This window comes from Stegodyphus dumicola, chromosome 10 (genome assembly GCF_044657685.1).
Source record: "Stegodyphus dumicola isolate Sdum_Otavi_A_Nest chromosome 10, ASM4465768v1".
Classification (NCBI taxonomy): domain Eukaryota; kingdom Metazoa; phylum Arthropoda; class Arachnida; order Araneae; family Eresidae; genus Stegodyphus; species Stegodyphus dumicola.
Window position 1 is genome coordinate 159,962,444 of NC_140777.1, and position 19,778 is coordinate 159,982,221.

A 19,778-nucleotide genomic window follows, 5' to 3' on the forward strand; every position below is an offset into this window, starting at 1 on the left:
CCTGAATTGCTTTTATTGCTTAAAAGTATAATGAATAAATTTTCAACTAATGTATCGTAACTTTCAGTCATTTTCTGGACGAAAATTTGTACAGTTACAAAGGAATGTGCAGAATTTCATAAGTATTACATCTTACATTTTGAATGCAAACACTGCTTCACATCATTTTGTAATAATGATTTAGATCTTATCTCTCTATGCCTGTATCAGTTGTTTCATCGGATTATTTATCAATAATTCCTGGTAGAATTAGGAATATTTATATATTATTAGAAAAGGTTTTTCCTCTATCATCTCCAAGAAACAGAAATTTAATTAAAGTGATGAATTATTGGAATGAATTTTAGTCAGTATTTATTTAGAATTCTACTGCAGTGGAAAATATGTTATTTAGATTTCTGTTGCATTAAAAATTATTTAAAAGCTGTGTAGAAATATTATTTTGAAATTAAGAATTTTAAGTTGCAGGATTAAAAGTATTTAAAAGGTAGCTATTGTCATTGATCATAGATTAATTGACTTGGTTTGTTTCCCTTGATAAAAGGGAAGACGTCAGTACATAAACAATATATTTTTTATTCTGGGGGGTTAACATTGTTATTAATGGTGATATAATCAAATAAATAACAAAGAATTTTTGCAAATGAAACTTATTTTACCATTTCTTTGAATTTAGATATTTTTTCAAATATTCCAAGCATTTAAAAGAAATATAGTTTACATATTATGTAACTGTGGATGTATTTCTATTTCCTGAAGTTCTGAATATCTGCAGAAACACATATTTCGGTCTATGATTTAGATGGCTTAGAAAGTTAAGAAATAATTTTTTTTTTTTTTAATATTTTGAAATTATCAACAAATGATTTTATATTAATAAGAAATTGATACTTTTGTAATTCCCCCCAAAAATTCTTCAAGACTGGCAAATACTTACAGAAATTTTAGTTGTACATAGATTTGATTCACCCCTCCAAGTACATGTGACAAACATGGACGTACGTGTGATGAGTACGTTCCGTTACACTTTGTGATTGTTTTGTGTCAACTATACTTTTTGCCAAAATTTGGTCTTTATGCATATATATAATGTATACAACTTGCATACAAATTTATGATGTGTGTGATTATGGGAAAGCCTGGAGGCTATCTGCCTAACGGAAGGGATGCCTTCATGCAGGACTTTCCAAGGAAAACTGGCTTGTATACACGTTACACACGGGGAAAACCACGAAAACGCCCATGCAGCCAGACCATTCGCGGGATTCGAACCTCAGACAGAACTACCAGTGTTCAGGAACTTTACCACTCGGCGGCTGGTGGGCCTGTGCAAAGTTATGATAGCTGTTAATTTATCATAATTGACCAAACATTACGAATACTGTTTCTCTTTCAAGATACGTACTTTCAGTTGTTTTCATAACAACTTCTGCATTTATTTAGAAAAAATTCTGTTGATAAAATACTTCACACAGAAATATTTTTAAAATGATGTTTAAGAATGCTGTTGATTTTTCAGAGACATAGTAACAATTTAACTGGTTATAAACTTAACAGAGCACAGATGTTGAACAGAAAAAAGATTGCCATTAGAAATGCTTAAATGCCAAATTAAAATATTTGATCATAAAACAAATGTAATTACAGTTAACTGATTTTTGAACTTGAAGACTGATTATCAAAAATAAGTTAATGTTTATTAAAAGAATTTCATGAAAACAACCTAATTTTGAAGTACAATGAAAATAGTAGATTTTACTTTACCAAAATAGCTTAGTACAATGATTTTGTCAATGTATTCTTTATGTTTATTTATGGGAAATTCACAGAATGTAACATATATTATGATTATAAAGGTAAATTTTTTTTAATTTTAAACTATCACTAATTAAATTAAAAATAATTTACAAAAGTTTGAATATTTGGTGTAAAATTTGACTTTTCATTATTAAGATTAAAAGCCCTTTCCACTGATTACTTTTCTTGATTTAATGAATCTCCTTTTGATCTTTCTTACACCTTATAAGAGTTTCACCCACTTTGGCAATATATACTGTGTGAGAATTCTGGAAAACTTAAGCGACTTCTCGTTATGTTTTGGAAATTACAACAGAGGTTTGGATTAGGTATAAAAAACCCTTTTATAAACTCAGACAAATTAACAGAGTGCACAGCTTATTAATACATAATCAGCCAGCATTTATGGCGTAAATCAAAAGTAACGAAATGAATTTAAGTAAATTTTAGTTAGCCCAAAGGCTACACAGACAGAAAATGCACAAATTGTCTCAGCTCTAATATTGGCATGATAAGCTAATGGCGAGAAAAATGCAATGCTGCAGATAACCTGCTCCCAAGAGAACCCAACTAGTAATGTGGTCTTCAAGTAGATTCTTCGTTCTGATTCTACCAATTAAAACCTCTTCCTTTAAATACTACTGCTTTCTATCTCATTTGAATAAACTCAAAATTAGTATTCTGGCAGGAAAATGGAAAGCAAGAAGAAAAAGCTAATTAACATAAAATAACTGGTTAATAAAAATAAATGAATACTCTACAACCTCAATTCACCACTTTAATTTAGCCATTTTCATTTTTATGTAGCCTGTATGTTGAAATATACATTTGTTTTGGTGATAATAAACTTAATTCTTTCATTTTTTACCCGATTACATAACATCACATGCAACAGCTGTAAATATGAAAAACACATGCATATATCCAGCAGTATGTTAATTTCTTTTGAATATATGGTGTCTGTCATCTACAAAAGAAAACTGTAAACTTAAAATATAAGATGTGAACACAGGTCTCCTGTTGGATAATATAAGAAAGTAACACTTTCTGGTATTATTATTTGTAGGACCTAATGTCCTACAAATAATAAAAAATAATAATTAAAACCAAATACTGTGTGGAGAGTAAAAAGCATAATGCAAAAACTTGGTGAAAAATTAAATCCCATTCTGTATTACAATATATGCATTTGACATTATTAGATATTACTAATTAAATTAACATTTTAATACTTCAATGAAATATCAAGAAAATGAGAAAATATTATGAATACTACTTACTGTATGATATTAATTTTTTGAAAGTGAGCTAATTAATAAACAAAGACCAAAATATATCATTCCATATTGCTTATGCTGAAGTCTACTTCATCCTATTATATCATCATTAGATATAATAGGACATATAAATAAGGGCAGAACGGTACTTTTACGTTTCGCCGGCGCAAATCTTGCCAAGCAGACTTTGTTGGCGACAACATACAGTATACACATAAAAAATGTTAACAAATGTTAGTTCTAAGAATTTTTTATTTTGAATGCATAAACATTTTAATATGGTTTATAATTCTGTAAAAAGCCAAGAAATTTGTAAAAAGACATTAATTTAAGAATTTACTATGCTATCATGGTTCAATATCCTGATTCACTGGTTCGTATCATGTGACCCAAGTGATCTCACGTAAACTACGCTACACAAATGTAATTCTCTCAGTAATTATCTACACTAATTTCAAGTTAGATCTTAATTTTGATTACAAGTTTAAATGCAAGAATGATTTCAATTGGTACAAATAGCTTACCGAGAAACTATGTAAAACCGTAGTGCTTCACTTCGCTAGTGCATTCTCATTAGAATGGATAAATTTAACCCTTGATTTTGCCTTTTCTATATTTTCACCCGAGCGGTGTGATTGCATCCTAATTGACTTAATTACCGCGATGGTCTTAGGGCATAAAATTTAATTATCTTTGTAAATATTCTATGTAATTGTATGCCAGTATTGAAAGAAACAATCAATCTGGTAAGAAATGGCTGCGACTTGTTTTGAAAATGAGGTGTAAAAGGTTACCAGCGAAGATATTCCGTTTGGCATCAGTTGTACCATTATTGGCGACTTTATCATTTGCGCCGGCAAAACGGAAAAGTACCGGCAGAACATTGCACTCTTTACCTTGCAAAATCCATGAGCAACATTTTAATAATATAGGAAAAGTTCATACAATGGCCAGTAGCTGAATTGAATGAAATGAGTATTTTAAATTTATAATTAAACATATTTTAAATTTGCTAGAAATTTAGGGACATATAATGTTTAAATATTTAAAGTTTCAGAGGAAACTATTTAAAATGTCTTGTTTTTTTGGGGGGGGAACCGGGTTGCTTTAATTGCTTATGGGTTACAGATTTCAGCTATATAATCTCATAAATAGCATTTAAAGATTATTTTTTTAAACCCAGGCAGATTATATTTTCTCGTATGAAGTTATTCTTCAAAATGTATTCACTGCCATACTTATTCATTACTATTCAAATACTAATAAATCATATAGTAATACAATATTCAAATATTAATAATTAAATCCTTAAAAAATGTTCTATATTAAAAGGAAGAACATTTTAAAATGCCCAATTGAGCAGTATTTTTTAATCTTAAAATACGTCACTGTTGTATTATTTTTCAAATTCGTTACTAATATATGAATTAAGTAAACTCAAGTATTATTTAGAATCGAGGATTAGTGATGTGGGTGTTTTGAACGTTCAGGGTTTTATGGAAAAGTACTATTGAATGGTAAAAAAAGGTTTATTAAATTTCAAATACAGTAATTCAATGATGTAATATACACATATAATTAATATGTACAACAAAAAATTATTGTATGAAATGCATAAGAGAGCAAAAAATGAAAACATATACATGAATTTACAATAACATAAGCTGCAAAATAAACAGAATACAGGAATATTCACATAAATTTACAATAATATGAAACAATTAAGTGTTATGAGTAAGTTAAATCTTCATTTTCATTGTTCTTTTAATATCTTGTGTTGGTGGTTGGCCTGCACCCATTCTTTGAGTGATAATCTCTGTGGCACTTCATCAAAGCCTATATTGTTGAAACAAACATTACCAAATGCTAAGTTGTAATGACATTAATACATGTATCATAACAAATACACAATGAAAATTAAGAAAATGTTAATGTACTAATATTTCTTTTTTCAGTAGTATTAATTCTTGAAATATCATAAAAGAGGAATTAGGCATTTTTTATTAAACATTCAATTATACATCTACCAATTTCAGTGTTATAGTGGCACCAGGATAACTATGTGAGACACACTAATCCCCTAGAAGATTTGTGATATACAAAATAATTTTGGCAGTAACTTGTAAAGGCTAAAAAATATTATCAAAAAGATACAATTCTTAAGTAATTACATATATTTTGCAGAAATACTTCGGAACTGTTTGAGCTGGTATTTGTGAGAATCCTTGAGTAATTTTTTATTTGCAGAATAATTGAATTGAAAAACAACAGAATGCAACCAAATTATATTATTAAGTATTCTTTCATTTCACTTTCTAATGCATGCATAATAGCATTAATTAAGAATTTAATAAAAACATTAAAAATAATTATATGAAGCAAGATCTCTAAAATTTCAAAATTGCATATAATTAAAATCTAGTTTAATATCCGCCATACGTTTTTAACTCATTATATTTTCATAAATTTAACTTTGCAATCTATGACGAAATACAACAAAACATACTTTATGACAAAAGAACATGAACTTCCAGACTAAATATAATGTGCATCATTTAGTCTGAGATTAAAAACTATGTATACAAAAAATTTCAAAACACATGATATTTATTCTGTTGCAGGAGCACACTGTTTATTTTCAACGTATATAATAATAAGCAAATATGATATGTGTCAAATTTTCAGTTCTATAATTTTTATATCTAATATACAGTGCACTATTATGCTAATAAGCAATCTTTATTTTCAAATTCTTGCATTATATGTTGGTGATTATGGGTGGTTTTTTATTCATCTGTTTTCTTATCCGTCATTGCAACTTCACTAAGACTGTTAATCAAGGCTCAAATGTATCCCTGCCTCCCGTAATTTTAAAGAAATATTTTAAGGAAAGATAGGTTAAATTACATAATAATTATATGTACTTCGCTTGCGCATTTACAGTCAGACATAATACTCAACAACTAAAAATGAATGAAATGTGCTTGAAAATGCCCAAGTGGGATTTGAATGGCTTCAATAACATACTACATTGGAAAAGTAAATAAAAGTATTATAAAAATATTGCTCCAATTCTAAATAATAGTTGTGTAATAAAAGAACATTTTAGATATGATATTAACTAATTATTTTTAAAAATTTTATCTCTTTGACCTTTAAAATGGAAGTAATGTTTCTGATTGATATTATGCGAAAACCTGAAAAGCAAACAACAACTACACTAAATCTAAAAAATGTTCCCAAATTTCACACATCTGCAAGAAACTAATAAGGTCAACAATGCCTGATTAACTGAATTTGTTGGCAGATAATGATTCAAATCTGAATATAAGAGACATGTAAATAGTATAAAAGCACACCAAATTTATGTCAGTGTGCGAGTCATTGTATGTGTGAATGAGTGCCTACTATAAAATTAAGTATAAATCTTACTCTGAACTACTTAGTATACTTATGCACTAACTTTTGCATTTTCTTAATTCTATTTAATTAGCATTATTACAAAATTAAATAATGTCTGTAATAATTGTAATTGAAACAATTACATTTGAAATTTCACCTCTTTCATTAACTTCATTAGCAAAGCATACAATTAAGTGCTTCACAGTATTATTAACTGTAACTCAGACATTTACTTACATCTTAACATTCCACTTCCAGAAACAAAGGTTAAAATTTTTCAGCTGACATTCACTGTGCCAATGCCTGAAATTAAAATCATTTTATAAAAATCTTTAAAATGATGATTCAAGTATTGAAAAATCATAGATTATAACATGGTCATACACACAAAATATTTTATTATTTTTATATCAATAAAATGATATGTTGTTCTATGCTGAATGACTTATTTAACACGAGAGTGTGAACGGTTGTGAAATCACATCAAAATAATAAGAAAAGTTATAAAAAATGAAATAAGGGGTTATTGTATTTAAATTTTACTATTTAGTTAAGAATGATTATTTACTAACTGTAATTCATACATTCATCTCTGGTACAGACTTTCTACAAATTATCTTTGGCTACTATAGTCTGTATAGTCAGCTTGACAGGTACAAGCAAATGATGATTGACAGTCGTAATTATTATCTTGCCTTCCTGCTACATGTGCAGTACATGTACTTGTTTTCCTATAACTTTCATAATGGCATACATACTTTTCACTGCAGAAACATACAATTTTATGAAGAACTAATTTGCAATAATATATAGCACACATTAAAACAATTTAAGCATACTTTATAAAGTGCAATGTTATGTAATCATTGACGAAAAATTACATACATCAAAATATACTTTATTGTTGACTTTAATATTACTTTAGGGTTATTAAAAATCATCATCAATTCCTACATGCTGTACAATCATTTGCCTTTTAAAAATATAACTTGTTACATTTAATATTTCATCAGATTTTTCTATTCAATAGATATTTAATAATATTAGGAGTTAAGTAAATTTAAACCAATTATATTTCATTTTTACCACAATTACAGTTATACCACAATTTATTACATTACTTTATATCATATTAACTTCAATCAAAACATTTCAACATATTTTGAGATAAAAGACCCAAGTACCTTGCATCAGTTTTACCTGTGATAAAATTACGCTCGAAATACTAATAGTTTTCTTCTTGAAAATTATGTTTCTTTTCGAAAAAATTAGAACAGTAAGGAAACAAATCAATCCTTAAAACCTTTTTCTTAATGTTACATTATAAAGAAATTTAGGAAATGTTAAAAAAAGTTATTAAACTGTATGTGTGTTAAAAAAGATGATACTGTGACATAGTACATAAACATACTTGCACTTATAACATATCAAATTTACTGAAATGGGAAAATATATACATACCTGAAAGCAATCTTGCAATAGCATTTGGTTTGGAGCTCTTGCGCTATCCGCTGGGGCATTTGTATTTACGCTGACTTTCTTTACCCATTTTTTGCACTCTTCAATCGAATTTATACTTTGATCGTATCATTAAGCTTTCCAGTTGTTGGAGCAGTACAGTAAAAAATTGTATTTTAGTACAGTAATTACTATACATTTACATTATACTCTACAAAGATTTAAACGGCAGATTTGTTTACAATCAGATGGCGGTACATCTACCATATACCGTATTTATCCTCCCTTCAAATCGCGCCAACATAGTAATTACGCCAAATATTTTTCTGGGCATGCGCAGTATGCGACATTCGTTTAACACTGTTCAACTCAATGTGCGGTCTGCCATTACGCATACGGGACCTCCTCCTATTCTTTTTTTTTTTCCCCCGTTCTGTCAAGGAGGAGGCGAAAAAAAACCGCGTTGAGTGAAGGAAATTGTACATTGGAAAAGAAATTTAAAAAATGGTCTTATCCAATGTACTTTTTCCTTTACTCAACCCAGTTTTTTCGATAACTTTTTGAATCCAATCTTGGCTATGAGAGGATGATCGTGGAAAGTCAATGGATACATATCTTTCATGAAGAGGAATAGAGAGAAATGGGTTCTACTCAGCGAAAACTGCGTTAACAGAACAGAAAAATCCACTCTCCACGAAAATGGGGATCGATGAATAAAATCTGTTTCCATACACAATGTAGTCATTTGTATTTAGCACAGACTGAACTGAAGCGAAACTTTGAATACTGAAAGAAATCAGGAAGAGTTCATTTCTTAAAAAAATGGTGACGTCTTGTCGATCTCGAGTCGGCTGGGAAAAATTTCTCTGCCTCAGATTTAAAAAAAAAAAAAAAAAAAAAAAAATGTTAATTTTTATGATGTCAGAAATTTAGACATCATAAAAATTCCCAACTAGCACAAGAACGTTCAGAGAACGTTCAGTGGTAGTGCTTCACAAACGTGTCGGGTACGTTCAAGCAGAACGTTTAAAATGCCGTCTATATGTTACAGTTCTAAGACGGGCAATAGCATGTCAAATACTTGTGTTTGTAACACTTTCATGCAACGTGTCTACAACGCTTTTGGCACGTTTTACCTGAACGTTCTGAACCACGTATATGTATTGCAGTTCAATAACGAACAACAGTACTTCAAAAGTGGTTCTACTATCACTTTTTATAACGTTCTATGAATGTTCTTCTAACTTTGTAACAGAACGTTCCTTTAACGTTCTTGCAGAACGTGGTGTATCACGTCAATATGTTACAGTTCAATAACGGGCGGTAGAACGTCAAAAAATGGTGTTACTAACAATTTTATAAAACGTCCTTTGAACGTTATATGGAAGCTCCGTTAACCTTCTAACCGGACGTTCCTTCAACGTTCTAGAAGAACGTTTCTTTAACGTTCAGGCAAAACGTTCTAAATTACGTCTGTAAGATGTAGTTCATTAATGGACAATAGAACGTCAAAATGTGGTACTAGTAACCATTTTATATAACGTTCCTCGAACATTCTATGAAAGTTTCTATAACATGCTAGCAAAACGTTCTCTTAACGTTTGGGCAGACTTTCTGAATGTCGTCTATAGATTAAAGGTTTATAACGAGCCATAGCACTTCAAATACTTGTACTGTTAACATTTCTGTATAACATGCAAAGAACGTTCCGAATCACGTTTAACTAGAACGTTTCAAGTTACGTCTAACTAGAACGTTCTGAATCCGGTCTATATGTACAGACTCTGAGGGACAACAGTACGTGAAATATTTGTGTTTGTAATACTTTGCGTATAATGTGCCAGAAACTTAGTTTTCAAATTGTGAATTCGTATAATAATATACATTTCTTTAAGGGGACTCATACACCTTAAAACCCATAAGATGTTCGAATAGGTGACTGTTGCAAGAATTGGGATAACTTATTTATTTTAAAAGCAATTACTACCAACTTTTTACAGCTGACTACATAATATAGCTGCTTTCTGAAATAGTAATCAGAAAGTTTGTGTTGCCACAAATATTTTTATAATTTAATCCGCTTTGTGACAACATTTTTCGTCATGTTTCCAACTTGCGCGCATAGTTTAAAACATTCTGTTTCATAATTTAATTCCATATTTAATATACAGCTTTTATAACATTTGAAAACTACTGTGAACCTAAAATTCTAAAAATTTCATGTTAAATTTTTATTTTATTTTGAGTTGAATTTATAAAATGTATTTTATTAAAAAAAATTTTAATGTTTTCGTCCATAAAATTTTTCAATATTAAAATATTCATCAGATTGTTGGTTCAGTTAAAAAATAGTGCCCATATAAAGAATTCCATTAAATTTCAAGTATGTACCATTAGCCATTTTTAAAATATCAAGCGCACAAGGTGGAAACATGGCGAAATATTTTGTCACAAAGAGGATTAAGTTACAAAAATACTTGTGGCAACACAAACTTTTTGGTTACTAGTTTCCAATGCAGCTATATTGTGTAGTCAGCTGTAAAAAGTTGGAAGTAATTGCTTTTAAAATAAATAAAATATCCCAATTCTTGCAACAGTCACATATTCGAAGATCATGAGGGGTTTAAGGTGTATGAGTCCCCTTTTAATGGAAGAGAACACTGCAATATTCTGGAAAAGACATTATCTGTTTGAAGAGTTGAGCCTGAAATGTTACATTTACAGTTATATGTCATGCTTTATATGTGCATCAAAATTCAAATTCTATTATGTTTTTGTATTTTCTTAGTTCATTACAGACATACCATTTATTAATGAAACTTTACACTTTTTTCTCTACATTTACACGCAGTTCCTCCAATGTAATATTATCTAGCCCTTATATTTCCATGAAAGTTTTACACACAATACCTATTAACTACATATAAAAACAAGACTTGTTACAGTTCTTATGCTAGAAATGTATCTAAAGCTTAGTAAATTAGCCAAGAAATCAAGTTATTGTTCTTACTGGAAGGAAAAGGAATCAGACTCCAAATCACGATTTTTAATATATGGCCAGAATTATTGCAATTTTCAAAATTCGGAAACCTTACTCATGTGATCATATGCACCAAACTATTTTAATGGGAGACTGTATTATATTCTGGACGAAATAATTATTTCTTATTAAATATAATCCTCAGTACTTTTTTGCAGTAAATTAAAAACAATTTTTTTTTCCAACACTAATAAGCTCTGATATGCCAGATTAATAGCTAAGTACAGTTAGATAGCAGTAGTCACATATAAAAGTTTTACATTTATATGGGACTACTGCTATCTAGAGTTATTGGTCATTGTAGTAGACTAAAAGCACCAGGATGATGCGAATTTAAAGTGAATGCTTGCATATTTCTTGTCATTAAAATAAATTTAAACAATTGCATTTAAATGTATGCAAATTTTAAAAATAATAAATATATTTCTTGTGTTCTGTTTACAAGCAATTTAGCTGTACTAAACACTTCTGTCCAGGAAATTTGTTAATAAAGTTAGAAGGCGTGTTTTGAAAGTTAATAAACAAATAAAATGACATATATCTTTCACAAATTCATTATTTTGATGTAAATTTGATTTATAAAATTATTTCAGTGTGATTCCAGTCAATGGATAAGGATCTTAATAAGCAATTTTCAGTGAAAATATAATTATTGTTATAATTTAAAATTTGAAGCATTTATTGCAAAAGGTTTTAATATAATTCAGCTACTAGGAATGCATTAAATTCCCAAAATATATAAACTGATAGTTTTCTATTATTTCATAAAATTTTAAAGCAAAATTAAAAGTATTAAAGTAAATGTAATGACATTAATTTCCATATTGCATATTCATGTAATAAATTTCTCTTCTAGAATCAAACATTTAAATTCAATGAACTAATTATTTTCATATTCAGTAATACAATACATAAGATGCAATATTTGATTAAGCTACGTATACTCTAGCAGTCCAAGTCTTCATGAAAGTTAGGAAACAAACTGAACAATTAATAACTTTAATTACAGTATTTTCGTACAAGCTAACAATGCAATATAAATTTTTTATTCCATTGCTTACAAATTTCCTTCTGTTGTAAATTTTCCTTTTTGTTTATGATACTTTTTTTTTAAAGGAAGCACATTTCAAGAAGTCTTTCATAATATTTTCAATTATATTGCAAGGTACTTCTGTGTTTCCCCGATTTTCTTTGAAAGCACCTAAAAGAATAAAAAAAAAATTTTTAATTAAATAATCAAGAAATAATAAAGTTTCTCAAACTTTAATAAAAGCGATGCTGTTTCATCCTATGTGGTCGGTTTAATGTAAAATTATGTTATCTTGAAATAGTAGTACTATTGAATAATGCTTCAATTTGAGATTGCGCCGTTAGAGTTGATTTAAAAAAAAAAAAAAAAAAAAAAAAAGATAAATTTAATTTTTTTCAAAAATTAGACAATTGCAAATTGAACTGTTCTTTAGAAAACGGGAACTAAAAATGCAATGGAATTAAGAAAAAGGATTTTTAACAGATATTTTTGTTAAGGAATTTGAGCTTTGCAATACAAATACCTCATTTTTTGGCAATCTCAGATAGCAATATAAACAATAAAAAAATAAAATTTGTTTCCTTGCCAGAAAAGAAACGAAAATGATTATTTAAATCATGAAATGCTGGTCTAGTTAAAATATTTGAAAAGCATGAAATAGTCATAAAATTATCAAATATTACAAACAAAAGATGTCGAATTCTGTTTCTTTCAAGTAGCTATTTCCCCATTTAGATTCTCTAGTAACCAAGGGTAACATGTGCTTCAAAAGATATTCGATTCTGAAGATTCGTTTTTCCTATTTTCCTTTTATTTCGGCGCCCACCAGCGGCCGAGCGGTAAAGTCGCTGAACACTGGTAGTTCGGTTCGAATCCCGCGAACAGGCTAGCTGCATGGGTGTTTTCGTGATTTTCCCCATGTGTAACGTGTATACGAGCCAGTTTCCCTCAGAAAGACCTCCACGAAGGCATCCCTTCCCTTAGGCAGATAGCCCTCGAGGCTTTGCCGTAATTAAATAACTTAACCTAACCTTTTATTTCGGCACCGCACTTAGAAAGGTTCATATGAGTTACAGTCATGGAGTAGAAAAAATTATTTCATTCAAGGAATGGCAACGCATATGTTACGAACGAACATATGTGTTGCCATTCCTTCAATTCTTCATTCCTGGAAACTGTCACCTTGAAATGCTTATTTTATACACTATATATGTATTTTAATACTAATGTTAAGGAAATTAAACAGGACTTTGATTCACAAACAAAAATATCTTACAATGACTCCCCAAATATTTTTGAATCTATTATACATATAATAAGTATAAATATAAAATTGAGAAATTTAATTTGAAATATTATTTGCTATTTACATTTTACATTTATGAATGCATTTCGTTAATCAGAATAACTTTTTATCCTAGTGTTTCATTCAAATTAAAATTTAATTTAATATGAGAGATTTGCAATTAATTTAAAATCAAATTACAATGTAAATTCAAATTAAAATTTAATTTAGTATTAGAGATTAGTACATTGATTAGTTAGAATTGTGTCATTATATGTTGTTAAATGTGTTTTATTTGTATTAAATTTGCGCAAGTATCTAATTAAACGTGAAATAATCTTAACAAAAAGGGAAGTAGTATTTAATCGTGAAAATTTGTCAACTTAAATGAAGAAATATGTAAGTGAGAAAAAAGTTTAAATATTGATTCCTGCAAATATGTATTTAGGAATTTGGGCACCCTTGTTTTAAATAAAATAAAGAATTTTGCTATAGGCTTTTCTTTTTTTTTAGAGCAATAGACTTCAGGAAAGCCGGGTAGCCAAATTTTGGGGCAACAATTACATCTATTAATATAACAGTAGTGCTAAAGCTATTTCATAATTCATTTAATGAGTGCTTATAATTTTAAACCTGTAATGGAGAAAAACTACAAGAAGTGCAACATAATACTTACTCATTAGATTCCACTAAAATAGATCTGATCAATTTTAACCACAAAAACTTTTAATAAGCAATGTCATATATATTAATATATATATATAATTATATACATATGTATATAATTAATAAAGTAAAAAAATCAATATAGGTTATCCTAGAAATGACTGACGGTTTTTCAAAGTGAAATAGCAAGCAAATTATGACACTTACTGAAATTAATCTTGTAGAAGATTGTTGGTCAAGAATTGTTTTTAGTACCAAACGTGGTAAACAAATTGCGCTTCAATTTCATATATCGTCAGTTATGTCAAAATGCTCTCGAAATGGTCGCTTTAGTAAATAAATTATTATTATCTTACTTTGCAGCTATTGCGCAAGTATTACAATAAATTGTTTTCGAACTAAGTGAATTTTAAGATCATACAGCATTATATATATATATATACATACATACAGAGAGAGAGGGATGTGAATTCAAACAAATAGAATTAATATAAACCCAAATGATGAACTCTGTAACAATAAGGCACAAATCAAAAGAATGAATCAAAAACATGGAAAACAAAATTGAAGCAAAATTAAATCAATACATAAATAAAACAAAGTTCGCATGAAATGTTAAGAATTAAAAAATATCTTTGGTCTTTATCAAAGAGCAGCCGAAAGAAAATAGAATTATAAACAGAGAGTTCCAAATTATATCTGGATGAATTGTACAATTGATCAAAGAATCCTTTGAATTAAAAGACCAAAACCTTAATTCAAAATTTAAATTTTTCAAAAACTTAAAAACTGTTTAAAAATTATTTAAGGATACTCGAATATAACGAACCGTGCAAATGGTATCTGCCTAAGGGAGGCAATGAATTCGTGGAGGAAAACTGGAACTGGATTCGTGGAGGAAAACAGGAAAACTGCCTCGTATTCATGCTACTCGATAACAGTTTCCTCTTTAGCCGGCGGAATTGTCAACCAGTCCTGTCTTAATTCCTCTAATCTCTTTGAAACCTTTCCACTTGTTCTGCTAAGGTTTCCTCGGTACTCATCGTCTCTCTTAGTTTAAGGAAACAAAAGGGATTAGCAAGAAAACAGAGTGTGTGTGAGAGATTGGGATTAATGAATGGTTGTGAAATCTTTTCTCTCTCTCTATATATATATGTTTTGTGTAACTTGGAAGATTCCTCTTCTTCTCGTATAGACTTTGGTGGAGTTATTGAAAAAAAAAAAAGAAATCATGAAAAAGGAACTCTTTTTTTTAATTATTATTTTTTCTAGAGATTTACACACACACACATACAGAGGATGGACAAAAATATGGAAACACCTTGAGAAATGCATGTTTGAAAAGAAAGATTGATTTTAATGAAATATGCAGGTTGCGCTGGCGTTTTGACTACTGACGCCACCTATACAACTTCGTAAATGTGCTAAACAGGCCAGTTGTTGTCGGAGTACTATTATGTGAGGTTGTCTTTGCATTATGTCAGAGTTAACAGACTTCGAACGTGGGCAAATTGTTGGAGCACGTATGGTAGGTGCTTTCGTAAGCAAGGTAGCCGAGGTGTTTAGTGTTTCAAGAGGTAATGTATCGAAGATTTATTCCGCATATTTGAAAAGCGGAAAAACATCATCTGCTAAATCACAGCGCGGACGAAAGTGTGTCCTGAGTGATCGTGACAGACGATCATTAAGGGTAATTGTGACGAAAAATAAGAAGACCACAGCTGCAAATGTTACTGCTGAAATGAATGTTGTGTTACCGAACCCTGTGAGTACCAAAACAATTAGAAGAGAGCTTCATAAACAGGGAATTGCTGGCTGTGCTGCAATTGAGAAGCCACTCATCAGTGATGCTAATGCCTGTAACAGGAAAAGGTGGTGTTTAAGTCATAAAGCCTGGACTATAGAGGAGTGGAAGCGAGTAATATGGTCTGACGAGTCTACTTTCACATTGTTTCCCACTTCTGGCCGAGTTTACGTCTGGAGAACGCCATCTCAAGCCTATAATGCAGACTGCTTGTTGCCAAGAGTGAAACATGGCGGGGGTTCTGTTATGGTTTGGGCAGCCATATCGTAGTTCTCTGCTAGCCCCATGATAACTGTGTCAGGGCACATGACTGCCAAGACTTATGTGAACATTTTGGCCGAGCAAGTTCATCCCATGGTACAAACTTTGTTCCCCGATGGTGATGGTGTCTTCCAAGACGACAGAGCCCCTGTTCACACAGCTCACATTGTCCAGGACTGGTTTTCTGAGCACGAGGATGAGTTGTCCCATCTCCCCTGGCCACCACAGTCACCAGACCTGAATATTATCGAACCTTTGTGGTCTACATTGGAACGGAAAGTGCATTCTCGTTATCCACCGCCAACATCGTTATCTGAACTTGCCACCGTTTTGCAGGAAGAATGGTATAATATTCCCTTGGCAAACATACAGGAACTGTATTTATCCATTCCGAGAAGACTGCAAGCTGTTTTGGATGCCAACGGGTTTCCTACACCATATTAAGCAAAGAAACATGTTTTTTTAAAGGTGTTTCCATATTTTTGTCCAACCCCTGTATATATATATATATATATATATATAATTTTAAAAAAATGCCCCTACTCTTCCATTAAAGAACATTCAGGGGATCTTTCCAAGACCAAATTTTAGAAGATTACCACAAAGAGTACACTTGAGTATTCTCTTTCACATCTAGGTGGGATAGAGGTTGAGACCAATATTCTTGGGTTTTTAAAGCGTCCCAATTTAAACATTTTGTAGAAAGTTCATCCTCCTCCTCCTCGTCATCACATGGATTCTCCTGGGGCGCCTCGACCTCGTACACTTCTTCTTCCTCCACCGTCGGCTCCTCCTCCTCTGCTTCTTTTTTTCGACGGTTTTGCTCTCTGGGGGTAAGAGTGTAGTTTCAGGAGAACGTAACTGCCCTCCTTCAAATGGGTTCGAAAATTCTTCACCTTTTTCTCGGCACAATGAATCAACTGCTGCTTGGGGAAAAAATGGTGTCGCGTGCATTTCGTCTTGTATCGCCACTCGGTTTTTCCCGGGACGTAAAACTCGTAAACGGACCGCTGGCAGAGCTTGCTGAAGAATTCGGCTTTATCGTATCCATTGACGTAGATCGCCTCCACATTTTCGGTCAGCATTTTCAGGATCGTAGGAAGATGCTCATAGGAAAGACGACCCTCGTTCCATTCCAGGCTGTGTCGGGTCCACTTGGTCTGGATGACGACAGCTCGATTGCGGTACGATAAGTCATCGTAAGGAACAGGAGGGAGGAAAATCATAGATCCCCATAAAGTTAAATCATAGGTGAGGTAGCCCAGCTCTTTCAAGATGAAACATATATCTCCAGTCTTTTGATCATGGCAGAGAAAGGTCTCCATATCCAAAACAATGTAGGAACCTTTGAGAGGTTTGGCACTCAGGTTTTCCATATTCAATGGAACAAAAAGAAAATTCTCTCTTTGTATGTGTCCTGAAGGAAAAAAGAAAAGGATAGCGTTCTCTCTGCGATCTCCTCTTTTATAGAGAGAGATAGGCAAGGGAGCACGTGACAGGTCATATGAATTCTGGGAAATGGTCACATTTTTTCCCCAATATATTATCGTGCACATCTTAATAAATAAATAAAATAATAAAGGTCACTTGTAGGGTTTATATTTATTTTAACTAACATTTATTTTAAGTTTAAACTATCTTTCCTGTCAAGCCTTACTTTCCCCTGGAACTGCCAATGCCAGAATATGTAAATTTGAGTAGAACGCGCAAGCATTCAAATTATCAGCGGAAGTAGTATGATTTAAATAGAAGGAAACAAGTTCGGTGAGAGAGAGTTATTCTTACTTCGCGAGCGCGGAGGTAGAAATCGAGAATTAAAGAACCCCGCGTTGCGGCCTATGTGCTTGGCGGGAAGTAGTTGCAAATTGTTCCAGTGAGCTTCAAGTCTGCTGAATTAGCTGCGGCTTTTGTAAAACGCGGTGAGTTAGTTATTTTAGAGAGCCTCGTAGTTAGAATATTGTCTTTATTTTCTTTTCAGGTTATTATTTTTATTTTGACTGCCTAGTTGGCACAGTTTGTAAGCGTCAAGAGGACGCAATTGTAATTTAGTACGTTGAATAAAAAGGGACTTAAACCCTTTATAAGACTCTGTGGTTTATACAAGCTTTCACAGTCACCCTTGGTTGCGTGCAAGTTGTAGGCGCGCAACGTTATATTGGCGCCCGAACACTTATCGAACTGAAATGGCCGAAAATTGGATGGAAGCCGCTGGACAACACCAAGAAATGACAATGCAGTTAGAAGGATTTGGATACCTGGTCCAGACTTTGAGAGCATCAATCAAGCCAAACGTCTATTTCGACGGAAAAAATTCGGTGGCGGTATTTCTCGAAGGTATAGAAAACCACTTTCAGCTCTACCCTGTGCCTGAAAGACAAAAAGTTTCCATCGCCACGTCAGCACTAAGAGGACAGGCCGCGCTATGTTGGAAAAATATAGGCAAATTTCTTCTAGGTGAATTTGGAAGCCCGACGTATACATTTGAAAATTTCGAAAAATCGTTAGTAAAGGCCTTCCCCATAGTGAAAGATCGCGCACGGCTGGAAGCCGAGCTATATAGTTTCTATCAACGGGATACAGCACAATTGACGGACTTTATTTTACGAAAAATCAAGCTAACGGATATGCTGTATGGCAAGAAACCCGATGCGGAGATTATTGAAATAATATTACCAAGATTGTTACCCGCTGCCCAAGACTACTTTGAAATTAGAAACCCAACCACATTGCAGGAACTTTTCGAATTGGCGGTGAAGTTTCAAAATCGCAGAATCGCGGAAAGAGCGAGAGGGGAAACATATTCTCAAAGTACCAGAAGGAAGGAGGAAACAAGAAATGGAAATCGCTCATATCGGGGAAAGAACTATCAAGCTAACGCATCGAAACTTGAAGGGCAAGGCCCAAAAAGAAAATTTGAAAATAAGCATCCGCGTACCCAGAAGACACACATTGAAAGGAAAGCTTTAAACGACTAGAGGGGCCTGTGAAAGGGAGGGTCGAGACCCCGGAAGTTTTAGAAAAACCCTCAAATAGACATCTAAATACAGTCATCGTAAAAAACTCACAGCTACCAATTATACAAGTCCTGGTTGGTAATGTACCAGTAGAAGCCCTCATCGATACAGGAGCAGAAGGAAATTTCATGAGTGAAAATTTCTTCAAAAAGAATTTTTATAGGATACGACTCTTTAAAACCAGAAATACGGAAATTATAGCGGCGCAAGGAAAACATGTCACTGCATCGGGAAAGTATCATTAAACATACAGGTAAAAGAGGAAAATCTCAAAGTATTAATTTTTGTGGTGAAACACCTCCAACCCTCTCTTATTTTAGGTATGGACTTTTTAAGGGCCGCGAGGGCCAAATTAAATTTTCAAGATAGTTCCGTGGTGCTGGAGATGGACCAGAGGGTGGTGGAACCGGTGGAGACACCTGAATTGGACCTTAGCCATTTGAATGACCAGGAAAGTAAAGCAGTACAGCAAGTGGTGAGTAATTTTTCTCATTTGTTTTCAGAAAAACCGGGAAACTGTCAGATCGTGACTCACAAGATTCAACTAAATGCCGAAAAAACTTGTAGGACTAAACCTTACCGCTATGACAAACAAAAAGACGTAATCATCGAAGAACATATTCAGGAGATGTTAAAGAATAAAATAATAACGCCCATAAATAGTGAATACGCGAGTCCAGTCGTATTATGTAGGAAAAAGAACGAGTTTCCTCCTTCGGATAAAAGGGCTTGGAGGTTTGCTAT

The 19,778-nt window shown here is 31.9% G+C and overlaps 2 long non-coding RNA genes across 2 annotated transcripts; both read right to left on the reverse strand.

Annotated features, from left to right (window-relative positions):
• Positions 1 to 4,590: 4,590 nt before the first annotated feature.
• LOC146995173 (uncharacterized) lies at positions 4,591 to 8,187 on the reverse strand. Its single transcript, XR_015043710.1, has 3 exons — positions 7,938 to 8,187; positions 6,714 to 6,779; positions 4,591 to 4,910 (listed from the first exon to the last, which is right to left on the reverse strand). It is a non-coding gene; the product is annotated as an uncharacterized LOC146995173 (long non-coding RNA).
• Positions 8,188 to 11,959: 3,772 nt separating this feature from the next.
• On the reverse strand, positions 11,960 to 15,056 carry LOC146995174 (uncharacterized). The gene is made up of 2 exons (XR_015043711.1): positions 14,785 to 15,056; positions 11,960 to 12,175 (listed from the first exon to the last, which is right to left on the reverse strand). It is a non-coding gene; the product is annotated as an uncharacterized LOC146995174 (long non-coding RNA).
• Positions 15,057 to 19,778: the final 4,722 nt, after the last annotated feature.